We start from the raw sequence: 15381 nt of genomic DNA on the forward strand, positions 1-15381 counted from the left end.
GCAGAGGTCCTGCTGTAAGCCAAAACCTTCACTTGCTGCTGCCTGCCCTCCACCAGGCCCTTGTTTGTATGGGGGTTTCCATGAACCCTTTCTGTGCGCTAGCTCCCCTGGTGCATGACTGCTGCCCAGCTGCTGGGCTACAGTAACCTTTTATTCTGGAGCGTTCTCCCTAGTCCTGCTGGACACTGCCTCCTTCCACAGCAGAGTGCTCTGTAGGTGTTTCTCCCAGGTTCTGGCTCTGCCAGCCTGCATTGCCATGGGCATCCCTTGCAGCCACCACTTCCAGGTCTGAAAGGCTGCCTCCAGCCCCTGCTTTCTACATTTGCCTCAGTCGCCAGTGATGCAGTCTGTCTGGAGGAAGCTGACCTGAGGTCCTGCACAAACAGATGTTTCCATAGGGATTCCCCTCCTGCTCCTGCTTCTGTAGGGGCTGCCTGTAGTCACTGTAGCCTTTTCTAGGACCCTGCCCCAGCCTGGTCTCTGTAAGGTCTCCTCACAGTCCCTGCAGATGCCATCTTGCTGTACAGAAAGCTTTCTCCAGCCCCTCTGCCCACGCAGCTCAGCTCCTATAGGAATAGGAGCTTTTGTACCATGAGCCCTCTCAGCACCTACACATCCAGTTCCTCTGGCCCCTGCAGCCAGCACCTCCTTTTCCAGAAGGCTCCTCCTAGGCACTAATTTTTGTGTGTATTCCCCCTCCTCGTGGCGCTATAGCCATTCCTACAGAGGATGCCCCTGTGGTCACCTGCGTTGGCACCTTTCTGTAGGTGACCCTGTAGGTACTGACTCCCTTCAGAGGCAAGCAGCCCCTCCACACACACACAGTATTTCACACAGTGGTAGAAGTTGGGTGAGACCTCTGAAGAGGTCCAACCCCACCCTGCTAGAGCAGCATTACCCAGGAGTCACACAGGATCATGGCCAGGTGGGTCTGGAATGCTTCCAGAGATGGGCAGCCTGGTCCAGTGCTCTGTCACTTTCAGCCCCTTGTTTCCTGATGTTTACATGGAACCTTCTGTATTCCAGTTTGTGTCCATTGCCCCTTGTCCTGTCACTGGGCACCATTGGAAGGAGTCCAAGCCCATCCTCCCACATTCACCCTTTAGTTATTGATGAGCATTAATTAGATTCTCCCTCAGTCTCCTTGAGCTCTCAGCCTCTCCTTGTAAGGTAGGTGCTCCAGTGCTCTCACCACCTTAGTGGCTGGACTTCCTCCAGTAGATCCCTGTCTCACTGGAACTGGGGAGCCCAGAACTGGAGCCAGCACTCTGGGTGTGGCCTCACCAGGACTGAGCAGAGTGGGAGGAGAACTTCCCTCCACCTGCTGGCTACACTCTTTTTAATACACCCCAGAATACCGCTGGAGCTCTTGACCACGAGGGCACATTGCTGGCTCACAGCAAACTTGTCCACCAACATTCCCAGGTCATTTTCCCCAGAGCTGCTTTTCCAGCAGGCCAACCCCCACCTATCCTGATGCAGGGGCTTATATTCCCCCCAGGGTGCAGGACACTGCACTTGCCTTTGTTAAACCTGATGAGGTTGCCCTCTGCCCATCTCTCCATCCTGTCCAGCTCTATCTTCCTACAGGTGCAGCTGCTGCAGGCAGCACCCCTCTCTGCTGTGCCAGACACACTGTACCATTCTGGCAGTGCTCCTAAACCCCACTGTCTGCCTGCCTCAGAGCCCAGGGCTCATACTGGAACTGTCTGGCAAAGTGAAGAGTTGCCTCTCTTTGCAGTGCTCCAGTGAGGACTTGCTCTGACACACTGCAGAAAGTTAAAGCAACTAAATGGTTTAGTTGTTCAAAGGGACAGCAGGCTGGGGACTGCCAGCGCTAGAGGCACTGGCTGCAAGATGTGCTCAGCATTAGTAAGTCCTGAGTTACATCTGACACAGTTGGAGATTCAAACCTTTGCAGCAGGTCTGATAGAAGTGCAACAGAAGTTCATCTGTGTGTTGAAGGTGCAGTTCTCACCAAGAAAGGTGTCCCAGTCTTGAGAGGAGGCAAAGGAGCACAGCCCTTTGGCCATTCTGCCTTCTCCCTTGGTGTCTCAGTTCTAATATCAATTACCCAGAGACTCAAATGTAGTTGACAGAACCAATAACAATTTATAGGATGCCCTTCCCTCTTCCCCCCCAGAAGAAAGGGAATTAGATGGAGAGAGAGGAAAGGGATGCAGGCCCCAATAAATCATCTCACTGTGATTTGGAAGTTAAAAGAAGTTTAACAATAAATTAAAAGTCTACGAGGCAGGGAAGGTACAAAAGGGTAGGGAATGGAAAACAAGATACAAACCATGTCAATACACAGCCAGATGTGATGGCAATGGGCTTTGTACCCTGGCGCTGATGTGATGGCCACGCGGTGGAACAACAAGCAGCAGGAAACAGCAGTGGTGATGCAGGCAGGCAAAGAGAACAGGGAGTCCCCCTGCTGTTAGGGATCTTTGGACAGGAAGGGGGAGAGGGCCAAACCACCATCACCTGTTAGTGTTCAGACCCACCCCTGGGGAGGGGTCCGGGCCACCTAGGGTCAGGTTCAAGAGGGTTAACCCGGCACACTTGGGCTCCTGCTGCTGCAGCTGCTGGAGGTGCTTGTGCTGCTGCTGTTGCTGCTGCCCACACTGCACCCCTCCCCCCGCTGGCCCTGAAACTGGTGCCAAAGGCAGTGTGCCAAGAGGTGTCCCCCTCCTGGGTTTTATACCCCACCCAGGCTGCTCCTGCCTTCTAGGTGATGTTGAGGCATGATTTAGAAGGAGAGTTGAGTACAGATGTTTAACATGGACTTTTCTCTCTCATTAGCCTACTGGGGGCTGTTAATTCAATACTGAAACTGGAGTGAATCAGGCAAAGGTCTTCGCTCAGGACCTGCTTTGGGTTTGGGCTGTAAGGCGGCCGCAGAACTGGCCTGAGCTCTGTCCCTGCTGGCTGTTGCAGTGCCCTCTGCCCTGGCCGTGCCTCCCTGTGCAGCGGCAGGGGGTGGCAGTGCAGCAGCTTGTCTCTTCCCTTTACAGGGGCTGGCGGCTGGGTGCTGCCTGCACAGAGCCCGGGGAGCTGGTGGCTGCTTCTGCTACGGAACCACTTCAGGCTTTGATACCGACAGGATGGGTGGACTTTGCCCATCGAGATGTTGAGTTTTGTCTGCTCCTGACTCTGCTGAGCTGTTCTTCACCTGCTGGAGAAGCTGATCTCCTTACCCAGTGCTTTCCCGTGCAGGGTGCAGCTTGCAGCGGTGCATTTGCCTGTCTGCAGCCTGCTCTGCTTCTGAAACCACTGAAACCTGCAGGCGAGGGCTCGGCATGAGAGAGCCTGACCAGGGGCAAGGGTGGGAGTCATCTGCTGCCGTCTGCAGGAACAGCACTGATGGGAACAGGGAGCTCCTTAGCTGGAAGGACCTTAATTAGGAACTGCAAACGGCCATGTAGAGATTTGGGCAGCTGAGCTGGCAGCTCTTGGTCGAACATCAGGTCTGCTTTGTAGGGTGAGTTGTGCTTTACACACCACAGAATGGCTGAGAAGGAGCACAGAGGTCGAGCAGGGAGGCCACGGGCAGGGAGGCCTCTCAACTAGACTCGGTTGCTCAAGACCTTGCCCAAGGTGGCCTTGAACACCCCCAGGGAGGAGGCATCCACAGCCTCCAGGGGCAGCCTGGGAGCAGCCTGCAGGAAAGCCCTGGGGGTGCTGGTGGAGAGCAGCCTGCAGGCAAGCCCTGGGGGTGCTGGTGGAGAGCAGCCTGCAGGCAAGCCCTGGGGGTGCTGGTGGAGAGCAGCCTGCAGGCAAGCCCTGGGAGTGCTGGTGGGAGAGCAGCCTGCAGGCAAGCCCTGGGGGTGCTGGTGGAGAGCAGCCTGCAGGCAAGCCCTGGGGGTGCTGGTGGAGAGCAGCCTGCAGGCAAGCCCTGGGGGTGCTAGCGGAGAGCAGCCTGCAGGCCTGGGCTGGCTGAGCTGCAGCAGGGGTGCGCAGGCAGCCCCAGCTCTGCCGCGGGCCCGGGTGGGCTCTGCCCCGGGTCTGCTCTCCTGTCCCACCCTGGGCACTCCCCTCGTAGTCCCTGCTGGTGTCACAGTGCCGGTGGGCGTCTGGGGGCCCTGTTGCTATAGCAGCCAGGGCGCAGTGCAGCCGCCGGAGCGTCGGTGAGGCGAAGAGCTGGTGGCTGCTGCTGGCTGTCCGTGGCTGTCCGTGGCTGTCTGTGGCTGTTCGTGGCTGCTGCTGGCTGTCCGTGGCTGTCCGTGGCTGTTCGTGGCTGCTGCTGGCTGTCCGTGGCTGTCCGTGGCTGTCTGTGGCTGTTCGTGGCTGCTGCTGGCTGTCCGTGGCTGTCTGTGGCTGTCCGTGGCTGCTGCTGGCTGTCCGTGGCTGTTGTGGCTGTCCGTGGCTGTCCGTGGCTGTTCGTGGCTGCTGCTGGCTGTCCGTGGCTGTCCGTGGCTGCTGCTGGCTGTCCCTGGCTGTTGTGGCTGTCCGTGGCTGTCCGTGGCTGTTTGTGGCTGCTGCTGGCTGTCCGTGGCTGTCCGTGGCTGCTGCTGGCTGTCCGTGGCTGTTGTGGCTGTCCGTGGCTGTCCGTGGCTGTTCGTGGCTGCTGCTGGCTGTCCGTGGCTGTTGTGGCTGTCCGTGGCTGTCCGTGGCTGCTGCTGGCTGTCCGTGGCTGCTATGGCTGTTGTGGATCCCGGTGCTGGTCCCGGTGCTGAGGTGACGCTGGCTGTGTCCCCTCCCTGGCCGAAGCACAGGGGCTGGCTGTGGGTGCCTCAGGAGGGAAGGCTGGCAGCGGGGCTGAGCAGGGAGGCTAGGGGCTGGCAGCCCCTGTGCCACGCAGCACTGCTGGGCACACTCCCTGCACGGAGCTGCTGTCTGGGGGAGGCTGGAGGGAGGAGGTTGCCCCTGGAAGCAAGTGGAGGCTCTTGTGCTGGGGCAGAGGCAGCCGCAGCTGCAGCACTCTCCATGGTGGGGACCCCCGGGGAGCTGCAGCCCCTTCCCTTCTCCCTGCCCCCGCAGCTGGGCAGGCAGCAAACTTTGCTCCCTGCGTCAGCAACTGCCTCTGGGTCTCCTTTCTTGCCGCGGGATGCTGCTGTGTCTGCGTGCAGGCTGTTGGCTCAAGGGGAAGGGCACAGAGGCTGCCTGCCTGCCTCACTGCTGTTGCTCTCCTCCTCCTCACCTTGCGCCTGGGCTTTGGGGTGCTTTGGCCTTCAGCTGTCCCCTGCCTTGCCCCGCACAACAACCCAAGTTGTGTTGCAAGTGAGGGAGCAGAGGATTACTTCTCTGTCTGGAAAATGCTGTCCAGGCTGAGGATGCAGACTGCAGCAGGTGCCCAGGCAGAAGCAGCTGCAAAGCTCCTCCAGCCCAGCTCTCCTTCCCTTGTGTTTCCAGCCAGAGGAGGTTTTCTGAGCAGCAGCAGCAGCAATGGCTGCGTCTATCTGGGGAAACCCAGCGGCTGGGCTGCTCCAGGAGGCTGCAGGGAGCTCAGGACAGGCTGTGCAGCCTTGCCTCTGACCGAGGGGTGGCAAACAACTCGGCGCAGCCAAAGCTTCCTGGGCACAGCAGCAGTCCAGCAGCTGTGGAGTGTTCCTTGCCCTGGCAGCCAGCAAAGGGTGTGTGTGCTGGGGGATGGGGCATGGGGCTGGAGCTGGCCCAGGTCAGGTTGTAGGCTGCATTGCTGCTTCTGCTTCTGGTCAGTTCCCCTTCCCAGCTCAGAGTTGGCTGTCTCTGAGCTGAGTGTTTCTCTTCTTGCAGAGACTGCAGCCCATTGTGGCAGTGGGGCAGGCACACACAGAGTTGTTTGCCCAAGAAGGTTTGGAGGATGGAGGCTAAAGCAGCTTGCTTTGGACTGGGGTTTGCAGATCTGTCAGGGTCCTGGCTGGGGAAGGCAGCTGGTCAGGGTGTGACTGTCAAGCAGCCTGTGCTGGACACTGGAGTGCTGCTGCAGAATCTGGAGGTGGCTCAGAGAGGGTGAGAGGAGGTTTTTAGGGCTGCTGGCAGTGCCCCTTGTTCCAGCTTGGGTGTGCAGGTGACTGGATCTGTGGGGCCTCTCAGCAGAGCAGAGGTCACTGTCGATAGGGTTCAGTGATGAAGAGAGGTGAGGAGCAGGCTGGGGAGTGCAGAAGTGAGCCTGAACCTGGTTAGGGCAGATGGAGCTGTTAAGCCATGCTGCCTGCAGGCTGAGGAAGCTGGAGCAGATCTGCTCTTGGGAGGTGGGGTAGAGCCTGAAGCAGCTCTGCTTTCACATCTGCTGCACTTCTTTCTGAGCTTGTTCCTTGAGTGGTGTCCTGCTTTTCTTTCTGCTGTGACAGCCTCTGTAATGCCTGCAGGGAGCCTGGAGCTTGGGTGTTAGTGAAGATGAGAGCCCTCATTCTCCACGGGCTCTGTGGTGATTTGGTTCCTGGCAGGAGTCATCTCTGCTGGATCCTTTGTGCCCCTGAAGCCCAGCAAAGCAGCCTTGAGACGCTCTGGTTCTCAGGCAGGGTGTGGAGCTGTGTTCTCCCTGAGTCAGAAGCAGCAGCAGGGCAGCCCAGGTGCTGTGCCCTTAGGAAGGGTGCTGCAGCCTGGAGCCATGGCTGGAGCCTGTGGGTTTGCTGTGGGTGGCTTCTCAAGGTTGTGTTGCTGCTCCTTCCAAGTGAGCTGCATCATGGCCACTGAGCAGAACCATGGCTCCATGAGGCCCTCCCAAAGGCGTGAGGGACTCCAGAGCACAGTGGGAGCCCCTGGGCACCTGGAGCCAGTCAGAGAGGCCAAGAAGCCTGTGACTGTAGGTAGCTCAAGGAGGTGGTCAAGGAGGAGGCTGGGAGCAGGCTGCACAGAGAGGTTGTGGAGTCTCCTTCTCTGGAGAGATTCCAAAGCCACCTGGACATTGTGATCCTGAGCAAGCTGCTGTGGGTGACCCTGTTTTTGCAAGGGGCTTGGACTGGGTGATCCCCAGAGGTCCCTTGCAAGCCTCACCATGCTGGGATATCCAGTGTGGAGCACAGCTGCAGCCCTGCAGACAGCAGTGGGGGCAGGGCAATTCTTCCTTGCTGGCCATAAATGTCCCTTTGCTGCCTGCAGCTCCCCTGGCTGGAGATGCCCTGGTGCTGGTGGTGTGTCAAGGAGATATCTCTGTCTGCTTCTGCAGAGGGGTCTGGGAGATCAGGCCAGAGAGCAAAGTGCTAATGAAAGAGAGAACTCGGCCTTGGAGCCTTCCTCTGCTCCTCAGCCCTGGCACAAGGCTGCTTTTCTGCTCTCCCCTGCCCCCTCAGCAGTGCCATCTGCACAGTGTCCTGCTGGGGAGCGCTGGGCAAGGGCAGAGCTGGGGGATCTCTAAGCACTCTTGCCCTGCCCTCATCAGAGCTCCCTGGCTCTGCCCAGCAACACTAAAGAGGGAACAAATGCCCCAAGAGCAGCAGTGCCCAGGCCTGCCCCATCAAATTAGGCAGAGGCTCGTGGGACAGAGCCCCTGGTTAGAGCTTGTGCCTTCTGCTGTGGCTCAGGAGTGCTCTGGTGTGAAATCCTGCAGCAGGTAGCTCAGGGGCTTGCAGGGCTGCCCAGAAGCTGTGAGCACCAATTCTGCCTGAGTGGCACTTGAACAAGAGGCACCTTCCCGAGCAGAGGAGTTTGTGTGGCTGATGCTGGTGCTGTGTGTTTAGCTGACTGCCTCCTCCTGCCTGCAGGAGATGTCCGAGGGGATGGAGCCGAGCCTGCCCCGCATCATCCAGCAGCAGGGCAGGGCTGAGGAGAGGAGGCTGCCCCTGGTCGCCCAGAGGCTGGGCAGCAGTCGGGAGCTGTGGCTGCCCCCTGTGCTCACCAAGAGGGACAGCACCCAGGAGGGGAAGCTGCCCCCAGTTCCCCTCACGTGTGGCAGTATCAAGGAGGGGAAGCTGCCCCCAATGACCATCAGGAGGAGCAGCAGCCAGGAGGGGAAGCTGCCCCTGCTCACCAGGAGGGGCAATCCTGAAGAGAGACAGCTGCCCCCAGGTGCCAAGCTTCCAGCTTCCAGTGGTGTCTCCTGGCCAAAGGTAGCCTGTTCCTGCCCTTTGCCTTGCTGTTCGATGAGGCACTTGGGGAGGGCCTGCTTGTGCCAGGCCTGCCTCCAGCCCCTCCCCGTGGCTGGGTGCCCAGGTGCTGGCTGGTGAGTGCTGCTGCCAGCAGCTGAAGCTCTCCCTGCTCTCCTTGCAGCTGCAGCTCCCCGCAGCTGCCCTGGAGCAGAGCTGCTTTGAGCCCTGCCCAGCAGAGGTGGTCTTTCGGCACTGCGTCCCCCACCAGGTCTATGAAATGCTGCTGGCTCTGCGCAACAAGGGCAGGGTGAGTGCTGCAACGTGGAGGCTTAGCCCTTGGCCTCTGCAGGGGGCTGGAAATGGGCCCCTTCTGGGCACTGTCTCTGGCTGTGGCCATGTGTTGGTGGCATCTCAGCCTTGCCGCTGACAGCCCTGGGCTGAGGGCTCTGCAGTCGTTCTTCCTTCTCATGCTGTGCCTGCAGTGTGCACCACGTCCTGATGGCTCCTTGGTTAGTCCTGGTTTCTGGGAGGGCATCTTTGCCTCTCACGGCCTGCTTAGCTGCTTCTGCAGCTCCCTGACAAAGCTCAGGGGTTGTCTTCTCCACTTGATGCTGGCGTAAGTCCTAGGGAGTGGCACTAAAGCTCCAGGAGAGGTGTTTGGAAAGGGCAGTGGAAGAGAGTGATGGAGCAGGAGCAGGAGGAGGCCTTTAGGTGCTGCCTGGAGCTGCTGCTAAGCTTAATTCAGTCCTGCTGGGGTTTTTCTGTCTCTCTGCTTTCCCTTTGCAGAAGCACAGCACGTCCAGAGCCAGGTCCTCTTGAAGGTCTCCACTGTCCTTGGAAAAGATTGGTGACACAATCCTGGCTTCTGTCTTTGCTGCAGGCTCCTCAGCGGCTGAAGGTCACCCTGGAGAGCTCCCCTTACTTCAAGCTGGTTGGCCCCAAGGATGTGTGGCAGAAAGTAGCACCTGGCATGGTCTCTACTTACCGCATCCTTTTCAGCCCTGAGGAGAACAAGGTGAGGCTGGGGGTGTCCAGAGGTTGCTGCCTTCAGGGGAAGGTGCAGCTGCAGAGCAGGGCAGCTGGGCTGGGTTCTGAGGAGCTGCAGAGCAGGGCAGCTGGGCTAGGTTCTGAGATGCTGCAGAACAGGGCAGCTGGGCTGGGTTCTGAGGAGCTGCAGAGCAGGTCAGCTGGGCTGGGTTCTGAGGAGCTGCAGAACTGGGCAGCTGGGCTGGGTTCTGAGATGCTGCAGAACAGGGCAGCTGGGCTGGGTTCTGAGGAGCTGCAGAGCAGGGCAGCTGGGCTGGGTTCTGAGGAGCTGCAGAGCAGGGCAGCTGGGCTGGGTTCTGAGGAGCTGCAGAACAGGGCAGCTGGGCTGGGTTCTGAGGAGCTGCAGAGCAGGGCAGCTGGGCTGGGTTCTGAGGAGCTGCAGAGCAGGGCAGCTGGGCTGGGTTCTGAGGAGCTGCAGAACAGGGCAGCTGGGTTGGGTTCTGAGGAGCTGCAGAACAGGGCAGCTGGGCTGGGTTCTGAGATGCTGCAGAACAGGGCAGTTGGGCTGGGTTCTGAGGAGCTGCAGAACAGGGCAGCTGGGCTGGGTTCTGAGGAGCTGCAGAGCAGGTCAGCTGGGCTGGCTTCTGAGATGCTGCAGAGCAGGTCAGCTGGGCTGGGTTCTGAGGAGCTGCAGAGCAGGTCAGCTGGGCTGGGTTCTGAGGAGCTGCAGAGCAGGTCAGCTGGGCTGGCTTCTGAGATGCTGCAGAGCAGGTCAGCTGGGCTGGGTTCTGAGGAGCTGCAGAACAGGGCAACTGGGCTAGGTTCTGAGGAGCTGCAGAACAGGGCAGCTGGGCTGGGTTCTGAGGAGCTGCAGAACAGGGCAACTGGGCTAGGTTCTGAGGAGCTGCAGAGCAGGTCAGCTGGGCTGGGTTCTGAGGAGCTGCAGAACAGGGCAACTGGGCTAGGTTCTGAGGAGCTGTCCTGCTTTCAGTGGGGTTGCTCTGGGTCTCAGACTAGCAGAAGCCTTTCCCACGTTGAAGAGGCTGCTCTGCTGGCCAGGAGGCACTTGGGTGTTCCAGGCTGTTCTTCCTTGCTGGGACAGCTCCTGTGACATTCGTGGGCTTCAGGGCTGAGGGTCTGTGCTGGGGCAGCCTGTCCAGGTGCTGGTTTCTAGGATGTGTCCATTGCTGCTTCCTCATGGGTTTGCTCCAGGAGTACAAAAGCCTGTTCAGAAGGGAGCTGTTGTTTGGAGGAGCCCAAGTGGGCCTGATCAGAGTGCAGAGCACCATCTCTGCCAAGTGGCTTCACTGTCTGCATGTCCTGTTGGCCACAGCAGAGAGACAGCAGAAGCTGATCTCTGAAGCCATCACTTTCCATGCATGCTGGTTATCAGAGTCATAGGATGCTGGGGGTTGGAAGGCAGGTCTGGAGGTCCTGCAGCCCACCCCCCTACTGAAGCAGGGGCACCCACAGCAGCTTGCCTGAGGTGGCAATGTCCAGGTGGGTTAGGAAGCTCTCCAGAGGAGGGAAGCACCCGCAGCAGAGGGGTGAGACTGGATGATCTCCACGGGTGCCATACAAGCCCCACTGTTCCTTGGCTCTGTGAAGCTCCCTGGGCAGCCTGGCCCAGTGCTCCAGCAGCCTCCCAGTGGTGCTGTGGGTGCTGGGCACACAGATGTGCTGGTAGCTGGTGCAAGCCATGCCTGTGTTCCTCTGCAGAATGGGGAGGTTCTCTCACGAGGGTCAGCACAGAGCATGGGCTGCTTCTGGAACCATGGCCTTGGTTTGGTTGGAAGAGACCTTCAGGTTCAGATCCAGCTGCTAAGCCAGCACTGCCAGGGCACCCCTGAACCTTGCTCCTCAGCACCACATCTGCACAGCTTTGAAAGCCCTCCAGGCATTGGGACTCCAGCACTGCCCTGGGCAGGCTGGGCCAGGCCTTTATGTTCCTCACATCCAACTTAAAGGTGCCTTGGGGCAACCTGAGGTTGTTTCCTCTTGTCCTTTCTCTCATTCCTTGGGAGGAGAGACTGACTCCCCCCTGGCTCCAACCTCCTCTCAGGGACTTGGAGAGAGCCAGAATGTCTTCCCCAGCGTCCTCTCCTCCAGGCTGACTGAGCCCAGTTCTCTCAGTCACTGCTCAGCAAACCTCTTCTGCAGAGCCTTCATGAGCTGCATTGCCCTGCTCTGGTGCCACTGCAGCTCCTCAAAGTCTGTCTTGCAGTGAGGAGCCAGAGCTCAGGGTGTGCCCCAGCCCTGTCCCTGTGGTGCAGTGGGAGGGGGTGGGCAGCACACAGGGAGCCTGCACTCGCCTGCCCTTCGGGCCAGGCCTGTGTCCGGTTTCAGCAACTCCCCCAACAGCCACTGCTGCTGGAAGTGTGCCTGAGCATCCCCTGCCCAGCTTCCAGGAGGTGCCCGTGTTGCTGGGGCTGGAGCTGGTGCTGTGGCAGAGCTGGGCTCTCAGCGGTGCTTCGCCAGGCTGCAGGGGCTCTGGGGGCTGTCAGCCCTGGGCTAGAGTCGCTCAGTTGTGCTGCCTCAGTGTCCAGGTGTCAAGAATGTGGTCTGGTGCTGCTGGCCTGCTGCGAGAGCAGGTGGGGCAGAGGGGTGGGCTCTGCTCTGCACCTTGCCAGTCCTGTGCCAGCTGTGCTGCCCAGGGGCTACTGCATTGGTGCCCACCACTGGCAGCAAGACGGAGCCCAGCAGCTTTCCTCCTGCCCTGGGGCTGCACTGCCTGCAGCACTGTCGCTGTCCCCGCAGGGTTACTGCCACCAGCTGCACTGCTCCACGGAGACGGAGGAGTTCACTGTGCCCATCCGTGCCGTGGGTGCCCAGGCTGTGCTGGACCTCCCCCAGCAGCTGGACTTCTCCACCTGCCCAGTCAAGCACAGCAGCCAGAGGACTCTGCTGCTGCGCAACGTGGGCGAGCGGGAGGCACAGTACAGCATCAGCACCCAGAGGTGAGAGCTCAGCAGCTGCTCTGCTCTGCAAACAGGCAGTGGTGGAGCTGCCATGCCGGGAGGGCTTTGGTGTGGTGCCTCGTGGTGAGCTGGCAGTGGGACTGTGGCTGGCCTTGCCCTGGAAGGTGTCCTGCAGCCACAAAGGCTCTGTGGCTCTGCTGCCTGTGCCTTGCCTGCTGCTTGCTTGCAGCAGGCAGCTGAAAAGCAGAGCCCTGCAGCAGGCCTGTGGTGCCAGAGGCCTGCAGCAGCTCTGCTGTGTCCCTCTCTCTGCCGCAGCCCCTTCTCCGCCGCCCCCTCCGCGGGAGCTCTGGGTGCCGGTGAGGCGGCGCAGGTGACCGTGGGCTTCCTGCCGCTGCAGCGCGGGGACCACTGCGGCTCCCTCAGCCTGCGCTGGGACACAGGTCAGTGGTGGGCACTGCCTGGCTGCAGCTGTGTTCCTGCCAGCAGAGTCGTCTGCAGCTGCCTTTGCTGCTGCTCCTCCTCAGGCCTTTGCTTCCCAAGCCTCTGCATGTTTCATCGCTCAAAAGGGAGCAGCAGAGGGGCCAAGGCTGAGCCTGTCTCTGCTCTACCTGTGCTGGGTGGCTGTGTGCTGCTCCATCCCTGGGGCACCTCTGTGTCAGCAGGCTGCTCTCCACCCGGCAGCCTGCTGTGACGTCGTGTCCTGTCGCTCCCAGTTGTCCCCAGCACCTGAATGCCCTCTCCAGGTGCACCTCCTCTGCCCCAGCTTTCCCTCCAAGAAGGGCCAAGGGGCTCTCCAAGTGGATCACCTCCAGTAGAAGGGAGAGTTTTGGGGTCCTGTTCAGCTGGGAGTTGCTGAGTGGAGGCAGGAGGAACCTGGAGGGAGCTTGGCTGCCCGGGGCAGTGGGTGAGGTTTGGTTCCCAGGCAGGGCTGTGCCTGAGGCATGCCAGGAGGAGGGCAGGTCTCCGTCAGACTCTGCAGTGCTCTTGCACACCTCTGTCCTGTGCTCTGCTCCTCCCCCGCCTTGCCTGGGAGCCTTTTTCTGCATTGTCCTCTCCCCATCTTTATCACACACCTGGCAGCTTCAGGACCAAAAGGCTCTTGGCATTAGGCAGGAGGTGCTTGGATAGATGTCAAGTTCACCTTAAGGTAGGAGAAGCCAAGCTGAGGCTCCAGGAGAAGTGTCAGCCTCATCAGTCCCGTGAAGGTGTGACCTGCAAATGCTTCATGCCTTGGTTCAGCAGGGGACTCCTGTGATACTGCAGCAGATACTTTCTCATGAGTGCCCTTTGGCTGTGTGTTCTCTGCCTGCGGGAGAGCTTTGGGTTGTGCCCATCCCTCCCTTGGCTCCTGTCCAGCCTCATGTCCTCTCCTACATGCTGCTGTGGTGCTTCAGCCCTGCAGGGAGCACTGGAGGTGCCTGGAGTTTGTAGAAACAATCCACATGCTCCTCTGGCTTGCCAGAGAGATGAGCAAAGCCTGCCCTCTGCTTTGTTCCAGGAGAAGCTATTCACAGCAGGCTCCGTGGCACAACTGTGGATGTGGACATCAGGCTGGAGAGGAGCTCCCTGACCATGGAGCAGACCTACCTGTCCCTGTGCACCCGCAGGACCCTGCTCATCCACAATGGCAGTGATGTGCTGGCTCACTTCCAGTGGAAGGCTTCTGCCCATCAGGAGGATGGGCAGCAGAAGTAGAGGTTGGTTGAAAAGCTGCACTGCAGGAAGATCCCTGCCCAAGGGTGGCACTCAGGTGTGGCCTCAAGGGCCCTTGGTGCCCTGGTTGAGGCCAGTAAAGCCCCCCCAGCACCCAGGGTTCCAGGCTGACTGGAGCTCAGCACTTCCCTTTCCAGCTGCATCCACACCAGCTGAGGATGGTGTTTTGGGGAGAAAGTGCAGGGCCTGTATTTCCTCAGAGAGTAAATTGCCTTTGTGGGAGCCACTGAGCACTAAGGTCCAGAGATCTGTGGGCTCCAGAGGGTCCATGATGCTGAGGCCAGGCTCAGTGCTGGGCTGCACTGAGGAGCAGCCCTGAGCACAGCTGCAGGCAGCACAACTCTGCTGTTACTCCCTGCAGCTTCTGCTGCTGCAGCTGCCATAAGCTGGCAGGTTCCTTAGAGGCTGAGCAGAGTTGGGAGGTGCAGGGAAGGTGGAGCAGCACAGGCCTTGGAAGTGCCCTGGGGTTCGTGGTGGTGAGGGATGGGGCAGGTGCTCCAAAGAGTGTCTTGGGTGCAGCTTTGCAGTTGCCACCTCAGGCAGCAGAGGAACGGTGGAGCCCAGGGGCTGATCTGGGCAATGCACTGGGGAGCCTGGGGGGACTTTTCAGCCCTGGCTGCAGGAAGGGATCTGGAGTTAGCCTGAAGCCAGAGCTGATGAGGAAAGTGCTTTCAGCTGGAGTGCTCCTGAGGGGCTTCGGAGCAAGTCAAGCTGAGAATGGTTGGGTGAGGCAGGCCCTGCAGGGCAGCCCCTGGCTCCCCCTGCTCTTTGGTTCTCCTTGCCCAGTGGCTGGCTGCTGTGCAAAGAGCAGCCCCCAGCAGCTGTAGGGGAGGAAGAGCCCTCTGAGGTTGTTGCTGGAGCCTCCCTCAGCTGTGGCAGTGGCTTGGAGGCAGGCAGGCTGTCTGGAGGCTTGCTGGCTTTGCCAAAGCCCTTGGGAGCTGGGAAGCGTGGAGTGAAAGTGGCCGTGCAGAAGCAGGGCTGATGGGATGGAGGTGGGAGCCGCTGGCTCGGGTCTGCCCCTTGCTGTGCTGCTGCTGTTCCTGCCGGAGCGCTTCTGCGAGAGCCTCTGGCAAGGTGCTGCTGCTGCTGCCATTGTCTCCTGGGCTTGTCTCTGCTGCAGGCTGCAGGGGCAGGAGCAGGAGCAGCTCAGGCCACATCCCCCCGAGGAGCAGAGGCCGCAGTCTGCGCTGCGAGGACGCAGCTCCTGGCTCTCCCGCATCTTCCAGCAGCAGAGGGCGAGGGCACAGGGAGACTCCCTGCTGTGCCCTGAGGAGATCTTCAGCGTCGAGCCGCTGGTAAGCCAGAGCTGAGGGCTCCCATCCCTCCTCCTCGTCCCTAGGGGAGGTCCCTTGGCAGCTGCTGCTGCCAACTGGCTGTGCTGAGAGACAAGATGTGAGGCTGGAGGGGGAGCTGCAGCTCTTGGTGCTGCTGCAGCTACAGCATTTGATGATCTGTTTGTGTGAGCCAAAGCCCATGTCCTGCTGCCAAGCAGAGCCCTGACTGGGAGGCTTTGCACGGTCTGAGGTGGAGAATGCTGCTGCCTGAGCAGGGCAGGAACCTTTTTCCTCTGGCAGTAAAGCCTGCAGGAATGCCAAGCTCGTCTTTCTTTCCAAAGCGGGCAAATGAGCTTTGTGTGAAGGCAGGAGGTCATCTTCTCCTCCTGGTTCCTTCAGTAGCCCACACAAGGCTGAGAGCCAGCAGCAGCAGCACAGCTGCACTGTCACAGCAGAGCAGTTGGCAGCAGCAGGATGGGACCAAGAAGCTGTGTGAGAGCCTCAGGGTTGCTGGAGAGAGTGGGAGCTGAGCAGCAC

The 15381-nt window shown here is 59.9% G+C and overlaps 1 pseudogene; it reads left to right on the forward strand.

Moving 5' to 3' along the window:
- The first annotated feature begins 5599 nt into the window (after nt 1-5599).
- The window catches only part of LOC135186414 (hydrocephalus-inducing protein homolog), a 66738-nt pseudogene continuing 56956 nt past the window's right edge, over nt 5600-15381 (forward strand).

Source organism: Pogoniulus pusillus, chromosome 25 (assembly GCF_015220805.1).
Source record: "Pogoniulus pusillus isolate bPogPus1 chromosome 25, bPogPus1.pri, whole genome shotgun sequence".
NCBI lineage: Eukaryota > Metazoa > Chordata > Aves > Piciformes > Lybiidae > Pogoniulus > Pogoniulus pusillus.